Source organism: Triticum dicoccoides, chromosome 6B, assembly GCF_002162155.2.
Source record: "Triticum dicoccoides isolate Atlit2015 ecotype Zavitan chromosome 6B, WEW_v2.0, whole genome shotgun sequence".
NCBI lineage: Eukaryota > Viridiplantae > Streptophyta > Magnoliopsida > Poales > Poaceae > Triticum > Triticum dicoccoides.
In genome coordinates, this window is record NC_041391.1 from 670,893,705 (window position 1) to 670,905,864 (window position 12,160).

General features: G+C 43.2%; 1 long non-coding RNA gene across 1 annotated transcript; it reads right to left on the reverse strand.

The window, feature by feature from the left end:
• Window positions 1-808: 808 nt before the first annotated feature.
• On the reverse strand, window positions 809-4,061 carry LOC119325322. Its single transcript, XR_005157473.1, has 8 exons — window positions 3,629-4,061; window positions 3,499-3,531; window positions 3,210-3,298; window positions 2,927-2,979; window positions 2,605-2,729; window positions 1,837-2,049; window positions 1,336-1,404; window positions 809-1,110 (listed from the first exon to the last, which is right to left on the reverse strand). It is a non-coding gene; the product is annotated as an uncharacterized LOC119325322 (long non-coding RNA).
• Window positions 4,062-12,160: the final 8,099 nt, after the last annotated feature.

Here is a 12,160-nt window from a genome sequence, read left to right on the forward strand (position 1 = left end):
CACTAAGAAAAGGAAGACTCCAAAACATGCACCCTCTGAAACGAAACAAGGTTTGTCCTTGGACTCGGTTTGACCGTGTTGATGCAAATTCACATAATTATTTCAAATCCATGAACGTGTTCGAAATTCACGTATTTTTTCAAATCCGCTTAATTTTTCCAAGTTCGTGTAATTTTTCAAAATTCGGTACTTTTTCCAAATTTGCGATTTTTCTGAAATTTATGTACTTTTTTCAAATCCATGTACTTGTTTCAAGTTCACACAATTTTTTCTAGTTCACATTTTTTTTAAATTCATGAAAATTTTAAAGTTTTGTGTACTTTTTTCATATGCCCGTACATTTTTCATGTTTGCTTAAATACTTCAAAATCATGTAATTTTTCTAGTACTCACATACTTTATTCGGAGAAAGTTCATGAATTTCGAAAAAATTGCAAGGCGGATTCAAATTTACGTGAATTTAGAAAAGTGCGTGAGTTTGAAAAAATGATTTGAAAAAATTACACGAATTCCAAAGAAGTTCATCGATTTGAAAAGAATATGTGGAATTAAAAATATACGTGTATTACACGGCTTGACAATATTTTAAAGTTAATAAAGGCGGATACTTGAGGTATAAGATTAGATGGCCGGCTTCATCGTTCGTGTCCGCGGACTCATGATGAATACTAGGTCTGTTTTACCGCAACCGTTAGAGCATCTACAACCGGATATCATAAATCCAACCCTTCAAACGCCCGCGGACGCGCCCAGACGCGTAAATGGACAATGACCGGCCAGTCCTCAATAATCTTTTTCACAACCGGATTCCTCAATTAAGTATAATCTTATCAGACCCCGCAAAAATAAATATAATGTAATCACGTAGTGACCCCACCTAGGGTGCTCACGTGCATACATACATCAATGTTACGTGCCGTTTTGCATCCGAAGTCGCGTGACGTTTTGACCATGACGCCGTCGTTCCCTTAACGGCCGTTCAGCATGCACGTGGGACCAGCCATGTGCTATACAGATGAAATAACAGCTTCATGGCATATCCCGAGGAGAACGTGAGCTAGGCGATTCCGTGAGCTGGGCGATTCCGTGAGTAGGCGCGCTTGTGCACTCCTGTGAATATTCGATTAGTAATGCACATAGATAGACATATAAAATGTGGCAAACTAACCAGGAGGAACTCTTTGCCTCTTATAAATGAAATAACAACTTGGTTCAGGTAGAAAATGAAATACTCCCTCTGTCCCAAAATAAGTGTCACGGATTTAGTACAACTTTAGTGCAAAGGTGTACTAAGTTAACGGCACTTATTTTCGAACAGAGGTAGTAGTAAGTTACCTGAGATAATGTACCTACGATTAAATGATTAAATGACCTGCCAAAAGGGCTCCCTCTGTATTAATCATTCTGCAGAAAAAACAAAATTATGAGTTCCTTGCTCTGAAGCACCTAACTGCAGTTTTGTAGTAAATGTCTGAAAAGTAAAATCATGCTAAAATACATGATATATGTCAGCAAATACAAACTTTTTTTCATGCATATGTTTAGTAGAACTAAATCAACATATATAAATGGCAAGCGTTACATCCATCAGAGTCCCAGGCTCTTTTTGGTGTCTTCAAATGCTGCACGCACTACTACGGGTTGGCTGGAACAGTTGCTGATTTTTAATGACTCCCTCCATCTTAATCTTTCAGTATAACTACAATTGATTAAGAGCTCCTAGCTGTGAAGAACCTAACTGCAGTTCTTTTAATAAATGTCTGAAAAGTAAAATCATACTAAAATGGATGATATATGTTGCAAATATGAAGTAAAAAAAGAAAGTTAATAATATACCATACAGTAATATGAGTAAACTCTGCAGATCTGAACATGCAGGCTTTAGCATCAGGGATTATAGCTTTGACAGTGAGTTTCTCCTTTCAGCACACAGACATTGCCATGTATCTCTTTGTACAGACCTCAACATGAGAATCTTGTGAACTTATTTCCATTACCTTGGGATGGTGAAATCTTTATGATACAAAGCTGATGCATGTATTAGTTAACCTGCAGAGAATTTCATATTTTGATCTATATAAGTAAGAAATCGTACAAATGAGGAATAGCTTTATTTAGGGCCTCTCATATAGGCCATTGAGTAAATTGCATGAAAAAGAGTCTTATGTATTACTCCCTCTATTCCTAAATGTAGTGCGCATAGGAAACTTTAAAAGTCAAACTCCTCCTACTTTGACTACATTTATAAAGGACAAATATCTACATCTATAATATTAAGTAAATAACATTAGATGCCCACTAAGCATATATTTATATTAAATTTATTTGGTATTATTTTTGTTGATACTTTTCTCACTAAACTTGGTCAAACCAAGCAATGTTTGACTTCTAAGAAATTTTATGCGCACTACATTTAGGAACAGAGGGAGTAAAATAGAAATGCACAATTCATAAAATATTCAGGAACAAACAAAATATAGGAAACAAATAGAAACATGTAGTTGGTAAATGAATCACACAAATAAATTATGATATATGATAGAAATTGCCAATGGCCTTAGTTACTGCTATCCAATATTCTGATTTCTGCAGTTAACTACTAACCCATGGCCTGTAATCCAATATTACTACTCCGGATTGGTAGTAAACTGATGTTCAGTATCAACCTCCCGATCCATAGCAACCATCTATAGGTCGCATCCTCCTCATTCCCATCTTGTTCACCGTCCCTGTTACAAAGAAACATCATCTCGATGTAAAATCATAATGCTTGAAATTAATTCGTATCTCTAGCAGTACATTACATCCGATGTACTAACTGAAAAAAAATATAATCAATTTCTAGCAGTACATTACATCAATGTTAGGAAAAATGTGTAGTTGGCTATGTCGCATGTCCGTTGCTGGAAAAGGGCCAGAAGAATACCTTGATCCAGAGAAATGGGGTTCAGTGCACACAACCCTCGTAAAATAACCTGGCTGAAAGGATATTAGAGTATCAGGTACCCACAGCGACTCACATCCTAATTAAAACGTTGGATACCTGATAAAAGTGTTTCTCCGTGTAACAGAAGCACGGGTGCATGAGATGGACTAACTATGAGATGCAAAACTCTGTGTATTTGTAGGCATCTTTTGATTTTCTCAAGCAGCAAGAAGAAAATGGGGAATACGCGAAATACACTTCAAGTTTTATGTGTGGAAAATACCTGAGAGCACAACCAAGGCACGCCCCTCAAAATTTTCGCTCAGATATTACTCTGCTCAACTCCTTCACCGGGTCCAGTGAAACATCAACCTAAAACAGCAATTACAAGTTACAACCAGTAAACCAAATGCTTGATACTTTTATTATTCAGAAAACACACAAAAGATATGTGTTAGATGGAGGGTTAAGACTACATCTCATGTTTGAGTTGTACCGAAGGCCAAGGGTGGAAACAGTTTGACAGAGCACATAGTTAGCCCAAGAGGGTGGAAGAAATTAGTAGTTAGTACCTTGGGGAGATTAGGCATTGGTCCATTGACGAACTGCAAAACACAGTATCACATATTGCCCAAGTCTGAAACCACATTAGCATGGCAAATCAGAACAGAAAACACGATTTTGAATGAGGATGGTTTGTACCTGCACATGTGCAAAGGGACCCGTCGGATCAGGCTGTGCACGGTCCAGCAGCGTGTTCTCCTCATCCTCGACCGCCTCCGTCTCCTCCTCCTTCTCCTTCTCCTCGTCCACTGGCTCGGCGGCGGCGACGGGGTCGGCCACCGCTGCTCAGGCTCCATCAGCGCGGCTCAAGCGGCGAGGCAGCGGGGCATGGCGGGCTAGGGTTAGGGTTGCGTGCGGGAGCGGCGCTTGGGGACGGAGTCAGGGCAAAGGGTCGTAAGGCAGGAGGTGGCGACGGCGTCCGTGGCAGGAGGTGCTGCTCCACCGACGTGGAGGCTCTATGGCGGCTCCTCCGGCCGGATCTAGCACTCTCTCTGTCAGATCGGATTGGGGAGGGAAGCTCCGCAGGGATCGGCGGCGTATCGATGGGAGGGCGGCGGCGAAGGGACGAGAGTAGCGCAGGGACGAATGCTAGTTGTGCCTACGGGAGGTAGGCGCTCGAGGGCATCGTGCGTGCGTGCGTGTGGGTCGTGCCTGTTTTTTTTCGCTGTTTTTTCTTCGTAGATTTTTTTCGTCTGGTTCTGTTGCTTGTGAGTTGTGAGGGGAGTACGTAGAGGCATCGCTAGGTGGTTTACTTCGAGTTTTTTTTACCTCTCGTCGGTTTAGGGGGGAATTGCTCGGAGGTGGGAGGTGGGAGGGAGGACGAAAAAAAACCATGATAGATGGAACAAAAATTAACCGACGAAGACTATCAAATAAGACATTAGGAGTAGAGATAAAGCAGGTGCTGTTTTTTCGCGGTGGCTCTTTGGAGGCTCAACGGCTGTTGTTTCCTCTTTACTGTGATGAATTTGGAAATTATTTGGGTAGCTCATTATTGGTCATACATGGGGTGCTTGATGTTGCTACGCTAGAGGGCATTGCATGCCGGAAAGCGTTGTCTTAGGCGGAGGATCTACAAAATTTTTGGGCCGCATCAGACTCCAAGCAAATTGTGAATGATATACCAAAATCATTAATTGATAAGTACTCATTGCGAAGATCATTCCCACATTTCTAGGTTGCGACAAGTGGCGTGATGTATGTGCGTCACTTGTCGCAACCTGGGAGTTTTCCCTTCTTTCATAGATCCGTTTATTCAAAACAGTTTATCTTTTAAATCGTGCGTCCAAATCTCAAACCGTTTTCATCGTCGGATTCCTCGCGTCGAGATCTTCAAAACTAGATCCCATGTTGATAGGTTTTGACGAATTTTTTTTCACGAAAAAAAACGGACGAAAAAATCCGAACCGGGAGCACGGGTTTTTCCCTTTCCGAAAGAGGCACGCTGTGCCTCTCGCGAAATGACAACCATGCCTCTCACGGAAGCAAAACCATGCCTCTCGCGAAAAAAAAGAGAAAACACGTTTTTTTTTGTTTCCGAGGAGGCACGGCCGTGCCTCTTGCGAAAGCACAACCATGCCTTTCGCAGAAGTAAAACCGTGCCTCTCGCGAAAGAAAAAAAAACAGAAAATGCGGTTTTTTTTATTTCGAAAGGCACGGCCGTGCCTCTCACGAAAGTACAAATGTGCCTCTCGCGGAAGCAAAACCATGCCTCTCTGAAAGGAAACAAAAAACACGGTTTTTTTTTGTTTTCAAAAGGCACGGCTCTCGCGAAAGTGCAACTGTGCCTCCCGCGGAAGGAAAAAACAGAAAACGTGTTTTTTCATTTGTGGGAGGCATGACCGTGACTCTCGCGAAAGCAAAACCGTGCCTCTTATGAAAGCAAAACCATGATATTTCAAAAAAAATCCAAAAGCTAAGGAAGACAGGTGGAAAAGCGAAACGTAAAAAAAACCGAAAAAACCGTTTAAAAGCCGAAAACGCGTGCGAAAAAAAATCCGAAGAAAGCGCCGAGAGCGCGACACGTGACGGGCGGCTGAGAGCGCTTCAAATTTTACTGATCGTTGTGAGGCCCCCGAAGAAGCGCTCTCAACTAGATGCTCCCATAATATACACAGAGGCAATCATGAGAGGTATGATTCCATTATTAGAGAGATCAAGGTTAGAGTGGAAGTTTTCAATTGTAAACTTATTTTCGATCACGAGTGCCATGTCTGGTTGGTTTAACCCCATGATTCATTTTATATCCCACTTTTTATGGACTTTGAGCAATAAAACTTGGTGTTACCCCTCAAAAAATAAAAATAAAATATATTTTTGAGACAAAATAAAATAAATACAGAGAGACATTGTCGCGCCTCAGGAATTGGCCCGTTGCTGGATCCAGTGTGCCTTGTAGTGTTGCCCCTTTTTGGTCGGCCTATCACCGAGTTTTGTTTCTTTTCATTTTTAATTTTAGTTTTTTATATATTTCTGCTTCATTTTTCTATGTTTTTTTTATAAACTCATTATTTTCTATGTTGTTTCAATAGATAAACTCATTCATTTAAAATGGGAAACATTTCCCTACGGCAAGTCAGCTGAAACTTCGGCCGGCCGCCTCGCTCGCTACGAACGTGGGCTCTAGCACACAAGCCACGTAGCGCTGGCCCACCCACACCGCTTCTTTTACTTTTCTTATCTCAAGTCACGACCTCATCCACTCGTTCCCCTTCCATCTTCCTCAGGCTGGTCATAGTGGGGAGTAACTTAGACTAGTAACATACATATGTTACTAGTCTATGTTACTACCTTCATAGTGGGTAGTGTCATAGGTGTGGTAACATAGTTGTCTTCATTTATTACTTTGTAGACTCATTATGCATTGGAAACCGCTATGTGATGGTAACATATTATGTTACTCTATTTGCCTCTCTCCTCATTAACTACTTGCCACATCACCATTTTTGCTTATGTGGCATCTATGTTACTACCTATGTTACTCCCACTATGACCAGCCTCACGGCTGCTGGTTTCTCAACAGAGCTCACCTCTCTTCCGACCTCCCAGCGTCGACGCACCTACAGGCCAACCACCACTGCAACGCTGCTACATCACCACACCCCGCATCTAGTGCGGGTATGCTGGAAAACGACGAGGTGCGATGCTGAAACCTGACCAGCATGCCCTTCTGACCAGCGGGGTTTTGCTTTAGCCAGCGATGGTGGTGGTTGGCGGCTACGGCGATGGCGGAAAATAAGTTGCTTTTATTTTTTATTTTGTTTTTTGCTGGAACCTGCCTGCTTTTTTGCTGCAACAAGCAGAGGATGTGCTCGGCGGCGAACGGCACGGCATGGCCGCCATGATTTTTTTTTGTTTTTTGCTGCAACTAGCATTTGTTTTGCTGGAACCAACCTTTTGTTTTGCTACATCAGAGAAGACTACATGCTTGGGAATAAGCTGCATCCAGGGAACTTTTTTGCTACATCCGACATCAATTTTTGTTGGAACCAGCACTAGCGTCATCTACGACCCGTCGACTTGAGGGGAAAATGCTACAACCCGTGCATCAAATTGCTATGGCCGGCATTTTTTTTTGTTGGAACCACTCGAGTCATAACGGAGGAGCTGCATCTAGCGGCATAATTTGCTACATCCGGCCCTGATTTTTGCTGGAAGTAGCACGAGCAGCTCGGATGCTGCAACCGGGGGCCAAGGTTGTCATGACCACGCTGGCTGCGCTACGACGTCAGGCGATGCTCGGGGACACCGACGTTTTTCGTGTTGCATCGGATGCAGCAGGGGCTGCTAGCGACGACGGGAGACCTGTTGAAGGGCGAGAGCTGATGGGCGGCGAGTGCGGGCGGCCGGAGCGATGAGCGTAGGTGGCGTCGTTAGCCGGCAAACGTAGGCAGCCAAGGACGAGTGCGGGCGGTGGTGAGCGCGAGTCCGCCATGGTTCCAAGATACTGGTCAACGCGAGACTTGATGCGAAGGGGATGTGTGACATGGGGAAATCAACGACAGGGAGTGGCCTAACGGAACGGTTGTGGGCCGTCCGACCGAAATTTCGGCCGGCTGACCCGCGCCTATCACTGACCTTTAAAAAAAAATTCATTCATGCTATTTCACAGTAATTCACATGCATTTTTTTGTTAAACGGTACTAATCAGTCCTTGTGACCATTTTTAAATAACATAAAGTCGCATATGCTCTTCATTGAAGTATTTCAAGTATTATCTTGTACAATATTTTATCATGTGTGACTTTTTTCTAGATGGTGAACATATTTCAAAAAGTATATCTTTTACAAAGTATCCTTAGTTAAACTACATCTTAGTAATTTGTTCTTTTGTTGCAAAACTTCAGTTTCAATTTTTGTTACCTATATCAGTTAGTCCGATTTGGAATTCTCACTATGCCATTAATTTCAAGCTGATTATGAAAACATTGTACCACAATCTTCGTCGGCGAGTCCGGTATAAGGGTTGTGGAGTGGGAGGCGTAGTGTAATCATGGTCGTTCCTCAATCCGGGCTATTTTGTGCTGATTTTAAAAAGCCAAACCTAAAAAATCCAAGCCCGAGCGGACACGGTCTAAAAAATAGAACTACGATACTTTCCTGTTTAAAACCATTAAATTAATAACTTTTGGAATATATTCATACATTATTATTTATATGTTTCACTGAAATCCATTTCAAGCATTTTTGGGGTTATTTCAGCTTCAGGCCACCCCTTTGGACGAAACCGAAGCTAGAGCTGCCCGGACTGTCGGATTTCGGGTTTTGGGCTGGGCTGCCCATGCTCATCTCAGTGTAGAAGATGTATTCAACCTTTTTTTTTTGAACCTAGGATGTAGTCAACCTTGCGAATGCACACAACTACATACACATAGAATACTCTAAAACATACGCATAGAAAAATGGGTAGAGGTTTCTTTGTTAATAATTCTGTCAAACGTACGTAGTACAATGGTGTTCTCCTCTTTATATGGACTATAAAACGATGAGCGGGGAACCTACAAGGTTGGCGTGCGCACGCTTCGAGTAGAGCACATGACGGTCATTTGGAAATAGGACGGCAATGGATAAAATGTTTCCACCCGGACACCAAAAAAAGCTTCGTTTTCATCCCTTGCGCACAGAGAAATATAAGCACACATTTTTCTTTCCAACCAACGTGTGTATGTAGAGAAAGGGAGAAGATCCCTTTTTGAAGAAAATAAGATAGCAGCAAATGGTCTGGAAGGGTTTCAGTGTGCAGTGGACGGCTTATTAGCTTGTGTACCTTGCAGACCGATTGATCTTCAGAATCAGGTTAGATGGCCCCTTCGGCGCCCCTTGAAGGCGATGTCCCTCGCATGCTTCTTGCTGGCAAGGTGCTTCCGGGTAGTGGACTCGTGCTCTTCGTCAGAGTCTGACAGAGGGGCGACGGCAGAGGCAGCAGCCACATATCGCTGTAAGAGACAGAGAGCAAGGGGAATCAATATATATGCTAGGTACTCATATATAGAAGTAAGAGATCCCGCGGGGTTGAGAATTAGTCGCAAATGGATAAAAAATCAGCAAGTCACTCTTCGCGGAACTGTGGTGGGCAAGACGAGAGTAGCCTTTAAATCGGCAGGAAGGTAGTGGTAATTTTTGGTAGATCGTCTGTCTTGTGTTGTTGTTGATGTTATAGTTTAAATTGTAATATCAATCGGAATTGGAAGTGGGTAGGATCTAGCAGTAGGAGTAGCTTGTAGCTACTAGTAAGTGTGCACGTGCAACGCACGTATAATTATTGGTTGCATTTCAAGTAGATGCCAACATGTGGTAGATAAAAGGTTGCTTTGCGTCTCATGGCGTATAGGAAAGCTTGACAACGCATGAAATAATGAATGTTCATGTCTGGTACACACAGTCACAAACATACATAAAACTGGAGAGTATAAATCAACCCATACAACTTGTTATTTCATGCCTCCGTTTACTCTTTATATGCATCAAGATGCTCTTGACATGTAAATGTTTAGTTCATTCTGCACGAAGTGTCAAAGCACTAAAAATCCAAAGCTAAACTTGGCAAGCAACATACACAATTCTACAATGTTACCCATCTTTCATCTGTGTTCATCCTCCTCCAAGCCAACAAGCTTTCATGCCAAAATGCAAAAAAACAATGCGCTGAATAAATACAAGGGTAGACATAGGAAAACAATAGTACAAAATAACAGCCCAGAACACAATGGGGACATATGGAGAAGCACCAGTTGTAGAAAATAAGAAAAAAATGCAAGTCATGACCATTTTTGATAGTTTTTCTTTACACCCACTTATGTGTAATACTATCAAACAATAAAAATAATTTGATGGTCATTAATTCCTAACCATTAACCGAATGAACGGTGAAAGGACCTCAAAGTATTTATACGTAGAAGAATAGTAAAAAATATATTTATTTATAGATGGTTCATGTGAGAAAAAAATCACATCTTGCAATTTAGACCATCCAGCCCCTTTATGAAGTGAAAGGAGTTCCAAATGTAACAACTTAAAATAAACCAACTCCAGCAGTACAAGTGTTACAAATTAAGAAAAACAAATAATGTGTTGATGACACATGTAAACGACATATGCTAAGAAACACCGAAGATATAAAGATAGCACACTTTGGTTAGTAATGCATAGAAACCTTATTTTGAAAAATACAAGTCAGCACAGGCACGCCGTGTAAGTTCGCAAGAAACTATAAATGCTGGCCGGGCAGTTGTCTTACAAGCAACATAAATTACCGGCACTCCAATGGCATCCCCTGAGAAGGGGCGACCGGTGCGGTACCCTCGGCGGTTCACGAATTACCGGCACTCCGACGGCGTCTCCTGAGAAGGAGTTGTTGGTCCTCGGCTCCTTGTCGCCATGCCGAGTGGAGGACGGTTGTGGTGGTTTTTCTTGGGAGAGATAGGATCGTGATCCAGGAGGTCGAGGTGATGGACGTGTCAATGTGTGCGAATACCCAATTAGTTTCCTAATAAAATGCGATCGTGATCAATTTCCTAATAAAACGCGATCATGATTAGTTTCCTAATAAAACACGATCGTGATTAGTTTCCTAAGAAGATGTGATCGTGATTAGTTTCCTAAGAAGACGCGATCATGATTATAGTTTCCTAATTGATCAAACGTGGAGTTTCATATGATGAAGCACGGTCAGTCAATGTAAATTGTTAAGTGCACACAGAAAATGGATTAGGTTAAGGCTAGCCGTTAGATTAAGTTTAATGGGCTTAATCATGCGGTCATAATGAATTCGTGTACGTTTTACGGGGTGCACGTAAGAAAGTTCTTGTTTGATTGTTTAATAGTAGTGGAAATGAAAGGTACGTACCTGGCTTAGGCCAATGGCATGGCTGCTGCAGGAGACGATGCGCTGCATCCAGTCAAGCCACTCAACGGGATTGGTTGGTCTTTGGCCCCCGCGATGCAACTTGATCACATTCTTTGGAAACCCCCTCAACGCGGCAACCGGCATATGAGCGACATCGTGCCCTTCATATTTGACTTGTATTGATTTGAGGTTCTGGCAGCACCCGTGGAGTGGGGCGCCGCGGCGACTGGCCTTCATACAACTCCCCGAGATCTGTAATCATTAATGTAGTGAGATAATTGGTACTGACCTGTAATCATTTTTCTTAACTTAACCTAACTCACGCCCGTAAAAACACATTTTTCATTCCTTAACTTAACTTAGTAGTACAATAGAATAAGCCAAATTAAGTTCGTATTACATTAAACTGTAGTATATACATTAATTGAACATTAAGCAAAAGATACATCACCATGCAATCTTGAAGCACGATTCTCTCCAGATTCGGGACACTCTTTAACACGTGCGCCAAAACCTGGCATCCATCCCCAATCTGACATTCCGTGAGGACCAATGATCTCAGGTTATGAAACTCGCTGAATAGTTTGGGTTCCTCCCCAACCAATGCCTGCATTTTAAATCCGTGCATACAACATATACAGATAAGTTGATTTGATGCACAAAGATCATCAGTTCATGCACAAAGATAGATAGAACTGTACGAACGTACCCATGTGGTGAACCACCGCAGTTCCAAAGCTCTTGCTGTTCGAAGGGATTTCAAGAGACCGAGTACGCCAGCATGGCACGAGATGGATGCCACGGTGAGGGACGGATCTCTTCTTCCACGGTGACCGGCATGCTGACGTTCAAGGAAACAAGGGCAGGAGCGGTGAGGCACAGTCGGGCCTCGCTCGAACTGCTCTCGATGGCCAACCTCTTGAGCGACCGGGAGGCGATGCAGATGCGGTTGGCGTTGTCGTCCCAGGACCGCCGGTGGCACTCGCAGTTGACGAGCTGCATGTCTTCCAGGACAGGGCACTGGGATCTCAGCTCCTCCTCGAAGCTCTCTAAAAGGATCAATCCGGAGAGGGACAACCTCGTTAGACGGCTGGTGACGGTGGGTGTGCGGCTGAAGATGCCGAAGGAAAAGAAGGGATCCTTGTGAGATCTGTGGTGGCCTCCAGCGCCATGGTCGTAGTCGCAGGCGACACGGAGCTCGGCGGGGCGGCGCGCAAGGGCGCGGCGGATCCACCGGTCCATGCCCCTGCGGAGGTCCACGTCGCCACCGAGGTGCAGCCGGTACACGTCGAGCAGCGACGCGATGTTGAGGGGCAGGACGGAGT